Here is a 12,170-nt window from a genome sequence, read left to right as displayed (position 1 = left end):
GCCAGGCAAGCACCCAACCACTGAGCTCCAACCCCAGCCCCAAGGAAGGACCTCGGTTTGATTTGGGAATGGAATTCCTAGTTTAAAAACATCTGATGTCATAAGCCACGCATCACCAGCAGCAGGGATCCCCAAAACACCCTCAGAGGGGTCAGGGAAGGCACCAGCAGCCCTTCTCACTCCGAAATCATCTTGTGTCCCGTGCCAGAATGTCCGCTCCACAAGGACAGGGCTGTTGTTTATCTCGTATCCTTCTGTCCCCTGCGTCTGAGACGGTGTCTGGCTCATGCTAGAGGCTCCCGTGAGGTCTGGGGAAGGAGTGGATGACCGAGGTGGGGATGGACAGGTGGCTGCCCCTCGTACAGAGCCTGCTGGGTGCTCTCCCTTGTACCCCCCACAGCTCTGGAAGATAAGGACCCTGAGGCTGGGAGAGGTGAGGTCACTTGCCTGAGGTGGCATAGGCAGGATGTGGCAGCCTGGCTTGGAAAGGCCTGCAGGGGACTCAGGAGAAACAGAGGTCAGGCAAGGGCCAGTGGGCACACTGCCTTCCTGCATGACAGCTCTCCATTCACGCACAGGCCTCTGCTGCCCCTGGTGCCCCCACCTGGAGCCTCCTCACCAGCTTCAGGTACCATCACTGCTCAAGGTCACTGCTCAAGGGCATGGCACGCAGTAACCAGCCCTCCAGCCCAGAGCTAGGCACTGAAAGAATGATGGACAGCTGGAAGTCATAGCCAGGTGGCCTCAACTGGGCCCAGTGGGGCGGGCCCAGCCCTGGGCATGCTGGTGGCTCCGCCCATCACTGGGCAGGCAGACCTGCCCTCTTGGGTGCTCCCTGGACCTACATCAGCTGGGTGGACTAGGGCAGCCTCCGGAGGAGAGGAAGAATGCAGCTCATTGTTAGCAAAAGGCCGGGATTCCTTTCCAACTGGCCCCACCCAGAGGCGCCTTGTCAGACCAGGCTGAGAGCAAGACTGGGTGAGGTGCTGGGGACAAGCTGACCCTCACTGCCCTAGGATGGTCTAACCAGCTCCAGGAATAAGGACCCATGTATTCGTCACCATCTAATCTCGCTGCCATTCATGCATGTGATTTTTATAATGAGGAAAAAAAATGTACTATAAAAATAACTTCTCTCTCGCTTGCCCAATCCAAGGTTATTCTAAGCACTCACTCGTTGAATCCTCACAGTGACTCACCACCGCCAGGGAAGTAGTGTCACCAACCACATGGCAGAGGAGGAAACTGAGGCCCGTGCACTTGCCCACGTTCACAAAGCCAACTGGTGGGGATCCACGTCCAGCACGGACGGGCCCCAGTGCCCTCTTAAGCAACACACCGAGTCACATTCAGATTGGTGGTGGACACTGTCAATGCTCTGCACCCATATGGTAGGGACGAGCAAACATGGGGCTTGGGGGTCAAGCTTCAGCTCTGTTCTACCCTTGCTTGTGACCTTGGGTGAGTCACAGTTTCCTCATCTGTAAAAAGGAGGAGTAATAATACCCACCAGATAAGATAAAGTCCTGGATATAAACTTCAAAGTGCTGTGCATACACGTAGGGCACCATTAACGCTGAGGATCTGTTTCACATGGTGTCTGATCCAGTCTTTCCTCCTCGCACATGAGAGGCCATATAAAAATTACCTGCTCTCCACAGGTCTTAATCAGAATTGGCTCCCCCAAATCTGTAGTGGGCTGGGGGTGTGGTACAGAGCTAGAGTGCTTGTCCAGCATGCATGAGGCCCCAGGTTCAATCCCTAGCACCACATACACACAGAATTGTGTGTGTGTGTGTGTGTATGTGCATAGATAGATATAGATACATTTATTAACCAAATGACACAGCACACCGTTGTAGCTAAAAAGCACAAATACCTTACACCTTGGAAAACTGTTTGGCAGAGTCTACTGGAGCTAAATTGAGGTGCATCCAGTGATAGCCATTCCACTCCTGAACATTTCCCTAACAGAGACAAAATGCCTGTAGTCATTCAGGGGCTGGGGTTGTGGCTCAGAGGTAGAGCTCTCGCCTAGCATGCGTGAGGCACTGGGTTCCATCCTCAGCATCACATAAATATAAAATAAAGATATTGTGTCCACTTATAACTAAAAAATAAATATGAAAAGAAAAAACAGTCCTTCAAAACTGCAGCCGCTTTATGTGTAAAGAACAGAAATAGAGGGGTGGGTGAACAAACTGTATGTGATACATTCACACACACTCACCTCAGCATTGAAAAATCAATGGCCAATTAACTGCTTCAGCAGGGGTGAAGCTTAGAGACCTGGTGTGGAGTGCAGGGAACCCGACATAGAAGAGAACACATGGTATCAGCCTATGGATGAGAATTTCAAGAAGAGAGATGACTCACTTGGAATCCCAGGTGTCTGAGAGGCTGAGGCAGGAGGAGAGCAAATCTGAGGCCAGGCTGAGCCATTTAGTGATACCCCTGTTCCTACATTAAAAAAAAAAAAAGTAAAAAGCTGGGGATATAGCTTAGTGGTAGAGCACCCCTGGGTTCAATCCCTGATACCACAAAAACAAACTTAAAAAATATTTCCAAAAAGAGACAAAAAGAATGTCTGGGGCTAAAGGTCAGGATCGTGACCCTCTGTGGGGAAGGGGATTCCATGTGGGGAGGAGACTACTGGGATATCAGACGTGTTTTATTTCCATCTGGGTGGTAGGGGTGTGTGTGTGTGTGTGTGTGTGTGTGTGTGTGTGTTTTCAAGTTCACGGAGTTGCATGCACCCTGCAGATTGATGCTCTTTACACAACGGAATTGTTGCATCATTGTTAAAAACAAATAGATCCAGGAAGACCAAATATGGGTTCTGGAATCCGATTGAAATCTCGATTCTGCTACTTCTGATCCTGGAGACCTGGGTCATCCTGCTTCTCTGTGCAGACAGGCATGAACTTGGAAATCACAGCATTCCTAGGATGAACAGTGGGATTGTCAAGAGGACCCATGGAGCATCCAGCACCTAGTGCAGTGCCGGACACACACAGGAAGTATTCGACACTTGGTAGCTCTTCTCAATAATGCAGGGTTTACATCTCAAGCCATGAGAAACACTTATCCCACCAATATTTACCAAGCACTCCCTATGCCAGACACTGGCATGGGCTCTGGAGATAAAGCAGACCTGGCTCCTTTGCCAGGGGGCATTGACACTTTAGCTCAGTCAACACACGTGACTTGTCCACAGCCTCGTAGCTGATAAAGGCCCCGGGTGGGACCCAAGCCAAGCTCCTCCTTGGATGGAGTGGATGCTCTTCCTTCCCTGGGTCTGTCCCCTGGGGGCATGCCAAATGTCCCAATGGACAGTTCCCTGCCTAACCAGTAGCTCCCTGTGCCTGTCACCTCCAGAGGGGCAGACGGCAGGTCCTGGGAGTTAATATCAGGGAGGAATGTGAGTTCCGGGCCTCTCTGGGACAACAGAGGCGTGTTCCACCATGCCTTTAGGATCCGGCCCACGGCTCCCACTAATGCACATGGTTTCCCTCCCTCCCCTGTCGAATTCCTCACAGCCCACTGGAGCTTCCAGGGATGATTCCACCTGCCCCCCCCTTTTGAAACCTCACTTTGCCCCCATAGCCAGTTGTATCGTCTGCTTTGAGGGGGGCACCTCAGCTCTTGATCTAGCTTGGGGTACAGCTGGACAGAAATCCTGCAATCCTGCTCTGTCTCAGGACAGTGCTGCAATTGAGCAGGGGGGGTCTTGCTGGGGTCTCAGCTGTACCCTGCTTCTCCAGGATGCCCCAGGATGCCCTTGGCCAATCCTGAGTCCGTCAGGGAGCTACACCTTGGGGAGGAGGGCTAGTCAGGGGGATGAGACCCGCTCATAGTGCGGGGGGCATGGAGTCAGGAGTTCCCCACCTAGGTCTCATCAAGAGACCCCAAGGTAAGGTAATGCCACTGCCGTCTCGGCTGCCTATCTGCCACGGGCACCCCAGATGTGCAGCTGTGCCCTCCCGGGTCTCTAGCCCCTCCTAACGTGCCTCTGGACAGCAGGCTGAAGCCCTGAGCCGAGTGGCTCTCTCTGAGGTCTCCGAAGTTGGGCATTGAGGCTGGTGCTCTGTTCTTAGGACCCCTGGAGGGTGGGCACTGGGGAATCAGAGGGCACAGGGCTGAGTCCAATCAGGCATCTGCGAGGTGGGTTTCAGAGCCCCCACCCCCAGAAAAGAGGGAGAGGTTAACAGCCTGGATTCAAAAATGGCCACGGATGCTCTCGAATCCCTTCTTCTTCCCCACGACCCTCCAAAGTGCCTCGATGACCTGGCATCCACACCAACAGTGACCCTGTCCCCTGATTTGGACATGGCGTTTTTACAGAGATCCAGTTCAGGTGGGGTCTCCGCGGTGGGTTCTAATTCAACAGGACGGAAGGGGACGTGGGGACACAAGAGTCACACAGAGAGGGAAGACCAGGTGAAAAGACCGGGAGATGGCCACCTGCCAGCCAAGGAGAGGCCCGATCGGATCCTTCCCACGTAGGCTCGGAAAGTGCCAGCCCTGCCCACACCTCCCGGTCGGACTTCCAGCCTCCCGCCTGCGAGAGAGGCAAGAAGTCTCTGTTGTGGAGGCCGGCCAGTCTGTGCCACTTTGTCCGTGGTGGCCTTCACAGACAAGTATTTGAGAAACAATTCGTGTCCCCAAAGGTTCTCGGGTGAAATCATCTGCAAGCCCGTGATTTTCATCATTTAATTGTGTCACCATCACCAGGATCTAAGCGTAAAACAGTCTCTTCACCCCAAAAGGAAATCCTGGGTCGTGAGTGAGCCACTCCCCGCGCCCCCCGTACCCCTGGCTCCTGCTGACACTGCTGTGCTGTGTGACTGCGTGGGTTGGCCTTCTCCTGGACATTTCCTACCAATGGAGTCAGACAGCATGTGGCCCTTGGTGTCTGGTTCTTTCGGTTCATGTTTCCCAGGCTGATTCACGAGGTAGCAGGTCAGGACACCCTTCCTTTTACGGCTGCGTCACGGTCCCTTGTATGGATCCAGCACATTTTTGGTCCATTCATCAGTTGCTGCATCATGTAATTTTATTTTAAAATGAGGACTCGAAGCATGACAAATAGCCACATGTGTTGAATCTAAGCGCTGAGAACACGGATATTTGTTAAGTGGATATTTCTTTACACTTTTCTGTGTTCTTGAAAGATTTCACTTTTTTTTTTTTTTTTGGAATTTCTGAGGTTTATGCTTTGCCACTGAGCTACACCACCCGTCCTTTTTATATGATCTTTTTTTTGGAGACAGGCTTTCACTCAATTGCTGAGGGCCTCAGGAAAATTGCTGAGGCTGGTCTCAAACTTGCAAAACTCCTGCCTCAGCCTCCCAAGTCACTGGGGTCACAGGCATCAGCCACCCTGCATGTAGAAGTTTCTACAATGTTTAATGTTTTTTTTTTTTAATATTTTTTCGTTGTAAATGGACCTTTATTTTGTTTATTTTCATGTGGTGCTGAGGATCGAACCCAGTGCCTCACACGTGCTAGGCGAGGGCTCTACCGCTTGAGCCACCACCCCAGCCCCAGTGTTTAAGGTTAATAAGTCTATTTTAAAAATATCTATTGAAGGAGACAGAGAATAAGTCCCCAGCCATGAAGGGAAGATAATAAGCTGCTGACATACCAGAGGAAAAGATGGTCTAGTATTAAAGAAAGAAAAAGGACTTGGGGACCTCCTTTTCCCACTTCCTGTTCCCCTAGGGACTGGCGTGCTGGGGACGGGATGCCCCTTGAGTCTGGGTCTCTGAGGCTGCCATCTGCGTCTTTGCATTGTTTGGCTACCTTCCTGCCGGGGTCTGTGCTCAGGGAAGGTGTCCAGACATTTTTTTTTCAAAGAGTAGGAAGGGACTACCCAGGCCCCCGGGCCCTACCTGCATCCGTGGCCACCTGTAGTCACCTGCAGGGCCACCCCAATCTGACTCTGGTGATCTGCTACGTGCGTCCCTGAAGAGTTCACTCCCTCCTGACACTGTCATCCCACGGCTGCCCACAGGCATCCGTGGCCTGGGTCACCTCCCACGTGGGTGGCGTGACCCCGGGTGAAGGGACTGTGGTGTGGTCTAACCCAGCCGCCCTGCCGAGTCCTCACGGCCCTGGGCCTGGCACCGGCTCTGAGCTTCACCTTGTGCTTCCTCCTCCCACAGCATCAGGAGGAGGACTATAATCACCCCTGTGGGAAGGCGGGGCTCAGAGGTCCCCCAGCCAGGACCTGAGTTCATTCTGCAGGTGTTCAGACCCTCCTCATTAGCTCACATCACCCAGCTGTCCACCCGAGGCCTGGGACCAGGTGGCCTGTCTGGGACAGGGACGCGCCCAAGCTCCTCTGACCGTGGAGCCCCACTTCCCTGATCCGTGAAGGCAAACCCAAGGGTACATCTGGGGTAATGCAGCGGTGGGTCTCCCCAGCCGGCTGGGCCCATTGGTCCTCTTGGAGTTTTGGGGAGCCGTGGCTGAATGCAAATTGAGGAGGTGAGGAGGTGGGAGGGGAGTGGGCTGGCTCTGTCCTCCACCTCCCCCTCCCCCCACAAGGCCCTGCTGAGCTGAGCAACTTGTCCATCTGCATGGCATTGGGGGGGGGTGGAGGGGACTCCGTCAGAGAGAGGGCACAATGGTGCTTCTCAAGATGGAAATCAGGAAGGAACCAAGATGTGGGGGTGGAGAGCAGGGCAGACCCATCTCCCTTCCTACAAGACGGGCATTCTTTCCTCGAAACCTCGTAAGGGTAACTGGTGTGGCTTCCCTGCTGTGGTCGGGTGCAGGTGGCATTGCTGAGATTCCAGGCAGGGTTGGCTGGCACTCCTGCCACCTGTGACCTCAGAGCAGCTGTCCCCCCCACCGCCACCGCCCTGCTGCACCCCTAGGGCCCTGAGCCACGTGCTGCTGCTGAGTGGGCCCCTCCCACTCCATCTGAGACCCAAGAATGTTGTCATCTGGCCACCCACGACCTTATCAGCCTGGCCTTTCTCAGGGTGGCTGGGACAAAGGGTGTGGGCGTTCCTGGGACTCCCGGGGATTCTGGGAATGCATCTCTGCTCCCCCAGATCACCATCTGTCTTTGGAGTCGGACAGAATCCTCGTCCACCAGTTTGCTGAAAGGGGACACTGAGGGCCGCAGGAGGGGAGAGGCTGACTTGCCTGAAGTCGTGACTCTTTTGTTAGTGTGAATTGGACCCTTACTGGGGACCTCTTACCGTTTCTGTCGTCGTCATAGACTCCTGGGACAAGGGGAAGAAAGTTCTAGATCATCACTCGGGTGCCCAGGCGTGGGGCATCGGGGCACACAAGGTGGACTGGGGAGGCAGCGATGTGTCCAGGGTCAGAGCTCTTCAGCCCTGGCCACGGGGCCCTGCAGCGTGCCAGATCCTCTGACTTTCCAGAGAAGGCCCAAATCCATCTTCCTGTGGGAAAACCACGGATTTTCAAATGTGGGCGACGAATGAAAACCTTAGCCATAGACATTAAATTGTATCAGCCAAGTGAAGCATAGCGGTCGGCCCGGTGCAGGCTGAGGACCATCAGGTTGGGACACTAGCCTTCAACCCTGTCCCTAGGAAAGGCCACACACACACCCTACCCCGAGCCTGGGAAACCCTGGTCCCTGTGGCACCGGCTGGAGGTGGGCAAGGAGTCACCCAGCCAGGGTTAAGCCTCTGCTCGCCCAGGCTTGCCGGAAAGAACACCCCGGATCCTCTCATTCCTGTTCAGGAACCCGGAGCAGTTCAACAAGTTGTCCAGGTAGCCCTCCAGGGAGTCGGGAGGAGGAGGAGGAGGAGGAGGAGGAGGAGGAGGAGGGGGAGGAGGAGGAGGGGGAGGAGGAGGGGGAGGAGGAGGAGGAGGGGGAGGAGGAGGAGGGGGAGGGGGAGGAGAGGTCAGAGTGGTGGGTGTCAGCCCCGAGGTCGGATCAGGGCGGGCCGAGTGGGTGCCAACAGGAGACGGTCAGCAGAGGTGGTCTCAGTGGGTGGAACTCACACCTCCATGAGCTTGTGAATCCCTGTCATTGGTTCATGCTTAGAGTCAGAGACACTCGGAGGTAAGACGACCGCACACAGTGGTCCCTCAGGATCTGTGGGGGACCTGTCCCATGATATAAAATGGCATGGTGCTTTCCCATAAACCCACGTCTGTCCTCCCTTTGACTTTACGTCATCTTTACTTGGTGTGTGTGTGTGTGTGTGTGTGTGTGTGTGTGTGTGTGAGAGAGAGAGAGTTCCTGGGTCCTGGGGATTGAGCCCAAGGGCATGCTCCACACCGAGCATGTCCCCATTTGTATTTTGAAACAGAGTCTCACTAAGCGGCCCAGGCTGGCCTCAACGTTGTGATCCTCCGGCTCCAGCCTCCCGGGTCCCCTGGGATCACAGGCTTGCAACCGCCACGTCCAGCTTCTAGATCACTTTTAAAACCTACTGCTGTGGAGATGCTGTGCAGATCGTGGGGATACTGTATCGTTTAGGAAATAATGGCGAAAAAAAGAGTTCAGACATGTTCCGCACAGATGCAAAGATTTTTTTTTTTCTTGGAATATTTTCATTCTGATGTTGATTGAGACCGAGGACGGAGAGAACCTGCCGATGATAAGGGAGACCTGAGGGTACCTGCCGTCTGGTCACTTCGTGGCTTGATCTTGCTCCCCACCATGGCTCCTTGGTACACCCCAAACCACACTCAGGCGGTCCCCTTACAGCTACTTGGTCTCTGGCCAGCACCCCGCCCCCTCGCCCCCCTCGGCCTCATCTTTCTTTACTGCTGGTCTCTTTTGGGGGTTCAAGATGTTCCTCCTTTCCTACCTTGGGGCCTGTGCACACCCCCGTCCAAGTTCCTTTTCTCAGGCCTCCCCTCTGAACCACCTTCTCTGTCCACCTGCTGCTCCGTCCCCGGCCTGCAGAGTCCTCTGGTCTTTCTCTTCTCGGTGCTTCGCCCCCTGGACTGCCCTTCTCCCTCCTGGTTCATGTGCTCCTCACCTTCGCCCACCACCACGAGGCCAGAAGCTTCCTCAGGGACCACTGTCCACCCCGGGTCTGCATCCCAAGCCTTGCATCGGGCGTGCTCACACATTCAGCGACTCCAGATGAATTCTGGAATCCAGCTTGGATTCCTACCAGAGCCCAGGGACTCTGAGCGCCCCCACAGAGTGGGACCTGGGGCAGATCTGGAAGGAGCCCTGTCCAGGGAAGGGGCCCTGAGTTGGAAAAACCACCCTAGGGCCCTTGTCTGACACCATCTGCCCCTGAGCGAGGATTGCGGTCCCCCCCGGGGCTCTGTACTGGCTGGACAGGTTCCACAAAAGCCGGTTTGGCAGGATTGCGATGGACAGTGCTCAGCCCTGCTGCAGAATAGGCCTGTCCTGACACCTGTGGCCTGGTTACCTGGTGCAAGGCCTGCTCTGGGCTTCTGAGGTCTAGCTGAGCCTCTCCCTAGCTCTGTCTGCAAAAAAACAACCCACACCCTAATGTCCCCCATTTATCCAACAACTCACGCCAGGCATCTCTTTACCAGGTGGAGAGGCTCTGCCTGGGCCGGGGGTCCCCTAGTAACTGGGGAGAACCGGCTTCCAGCCTTTTGTGACGGTCACCTACAAGACCAGGAGTTGACCTTGAGAGGCTGGAGCGAGGGAGTGGAAGACGTACCTAGGGATCCTGGGAGGGTTCTGCTGTAGTTTGGGTTCCCCTAGAGGATCTGTGTGCCGGTGGTTTTTGGAGAGAGATTCTGAAAACGGTTCTGAGTGAGTTGGGGAGGTGAGATGGGGAAGGGGAGACAGGCTGCATCCGGGAGCAGGCCAAAGCTGGGGGCACCAGCCAGGCCTTTCGGAGGCCATTCCCCCTACCTAGAATACTCCTTGTCCAGTTGTTTGCATTTTTACCTGGTCTTCATCAGATGATGGGCTCCCTGGATAAGGAAATAGGGGGAGGCTGGAAGACAATGTGTGGAAGAAGAAGACCCCCAACTCAGAACCTTCTCCTCAGAACCTTGACTTGGTGACGGAGGGCAGAGACATTGAGATTCTTGAGACCTCTGAAGTCAACTCTGAGTTCAGCCAAGATGAAACAAGCGAGGAAGATGGAGATTCGCACACAGGATCAAAAGAATAATAAGCAAAGGAAGAATCAGATGTTGGAAAGGACATGAGATTTAGGTAACCAAACTAGTACGTTTAGCCCTCGGGAGAGATGACTTTCCTGTTTCCATTTTTAAGTCACTCCACGTCAGATTCCCATTTCCTTAATATGTAAAGAGTTCCTATAAGTCAATAAGAAATAAATGTCAACCACAACAACAAAAAAATGAGGATGAATACAGAGAGAACAGTAAATTTAAAAAAAAAATGGCTCTTTCGTTTATGAAAAGATGTGTAGTCTTACTTATGAACAGAAGTAGTGCAAATCGAAACTACCATCCAAGACCATTTTTCACCTATCAGATGGGCGATGATCCAGAACTGTGATAACACTGTTTTGGTGTGGGCGTGGGAGACAAGTGCTCTCAAACAAAACTGGTGGGAGTGTAAACTGGTACAGCTGCTATCAGGAATTTTTTTTTTTTTAAATGCACATGCCTTTTCACCTAAAAACTTACTCCTAAGAATCTATCCTAAGTGAACACTTGCATGTGTGTCAACGGCCCATCCGTGCAAGGATATCTATCCCAGTATGATCTTCTTATAATAGCAACAGAATGGAAAAAAATGTAAATAGCCGACCATAGAGGACCTCCCAGGTCAACGGAGCTCCTGAGACCAGTGATCTTTGCAGAGGTAAAAGGGAGCTTCATAATAAGATATTCAATGAACAAACTCCATAGCTATTGGGGGAAAAAAAAATGAGGCAGGTTTATATTCTTCAGCCAGGAGTGATCTAAATCAACCATTAAGCAAAAAGAGCAAGGTGGAATGACAGAAGGTTAAACATGCATGCACATGTGTTAGAGCCTTGAGTTTCTTGTCTCTTGATTCAGACGACTCACCGTTGACTTCTGTTGCCTGCTAACTGGCCTGAAGGTGCTTCGACTCCCAACCGTCCACAGAGGTGACTCTCTCCAAGGAGGATTGTGCAGCCTCCTGGAGCCCCGTTGCCCCTTTCTGCGGAGGTGGGAGTGCTGTGCCTTCCCGGAGGGGCCCTTCGTTGATGACGAACAGGTGAGAGAGCATGAAAACCCAGTGTTCTTAGCTCAGGCTGGGAAACCAAGAGGTGACTGCTACCACAGGGTCCCCTGGAACCACTCCCTCTGTAAGACTCTGCCTGGGGTCACAGCTTGGCGGGACCAAGGGACAGTGATCCTTTATTATCACTTTCCTCTAGGGACATGTCCTGGGTAGCTGCTGCCCTATAAATCAGGGTCCTCTTCTGGGGAAGGGGCCCAAGATGCTTTCTCATCAGGTAGTGTAGGCAGGTGTGTGATACGACCTAGCCACGGTGCTTAGTCCCATTGTACACCGAGTCTCCTAGAGACAGATAACTCTCCCTCGCTCGGTTCTAGTAAGCAAGTGGCAAGTGGTTTTGAAGCCAGATGATCTGGCTCCCGAGTCAAGCCTATTTCCCCCGTTCTATGGAGAACAGCGTGGGTGGAGTGGGAATACTCCAAGAACCAGGAAAAGCTGCATTTTAGGTAGGAAATGATTTTTTTTTCCCCCTCAAGATTCTCTCCTTGGGGGTCTTCGCTTCATAAAACCGCACTTCCCACTCTCGGGTGCAAATCCTAGGTCTAGACGTGGACCTCCCGGGTCAACAGAGCTCCTGAGACCAGTGATCTTTGCAGAGGTAAAAGGGAAGTGGCTGCTGTCGGTTGGGGTTCTTCCCTGCTATGGGAAACGCCTGTCCGGCTCTGCATCCCCAGCCCACTGCTGGGACATTTGGTCTTGCAGGATCCAGATCGTCCAGAGACCTAGCAGGATGGGGTGGATGGCGGGCTCATCTGCAAACTGCACTAGAGAGACCAGACGGTGCGGTGCAATCCTGTTCTCCTCCAGTCCCCACGGGTCCCCAGAGCTCAGGACTCCACCCCTGGACCTCTGAGGATGTGTCCTGATACCTCGGGGCCAAGGAGTTGGCTCAAGGGAGGAAGGAGGATTCTTGGAATCCAATCCCTGATGAGGGTGGCTAGAAACAACCATACTCTACAAGGAGATACGCCTGTGGATCAACTGAGGAGGGCCC

Source organism: Urocitellus parryii, chromosome 7, assembly GCF_045843805.1.
Source record: "Urocitellus parryii isolate mUroPar1 chromosome 7, mUroPar1.hap1, whole genome shotgun sequence".
In the NCBI taxonomy this organism is placed as follows: Eukaryota; Metazoa; Chordata; class Mammalia; order Rodentia; family Sciuridae; genus Urocitellus; species Urocitellus parryii.
Note: the sequence above shows the minus strand (reverse complement) of the source record.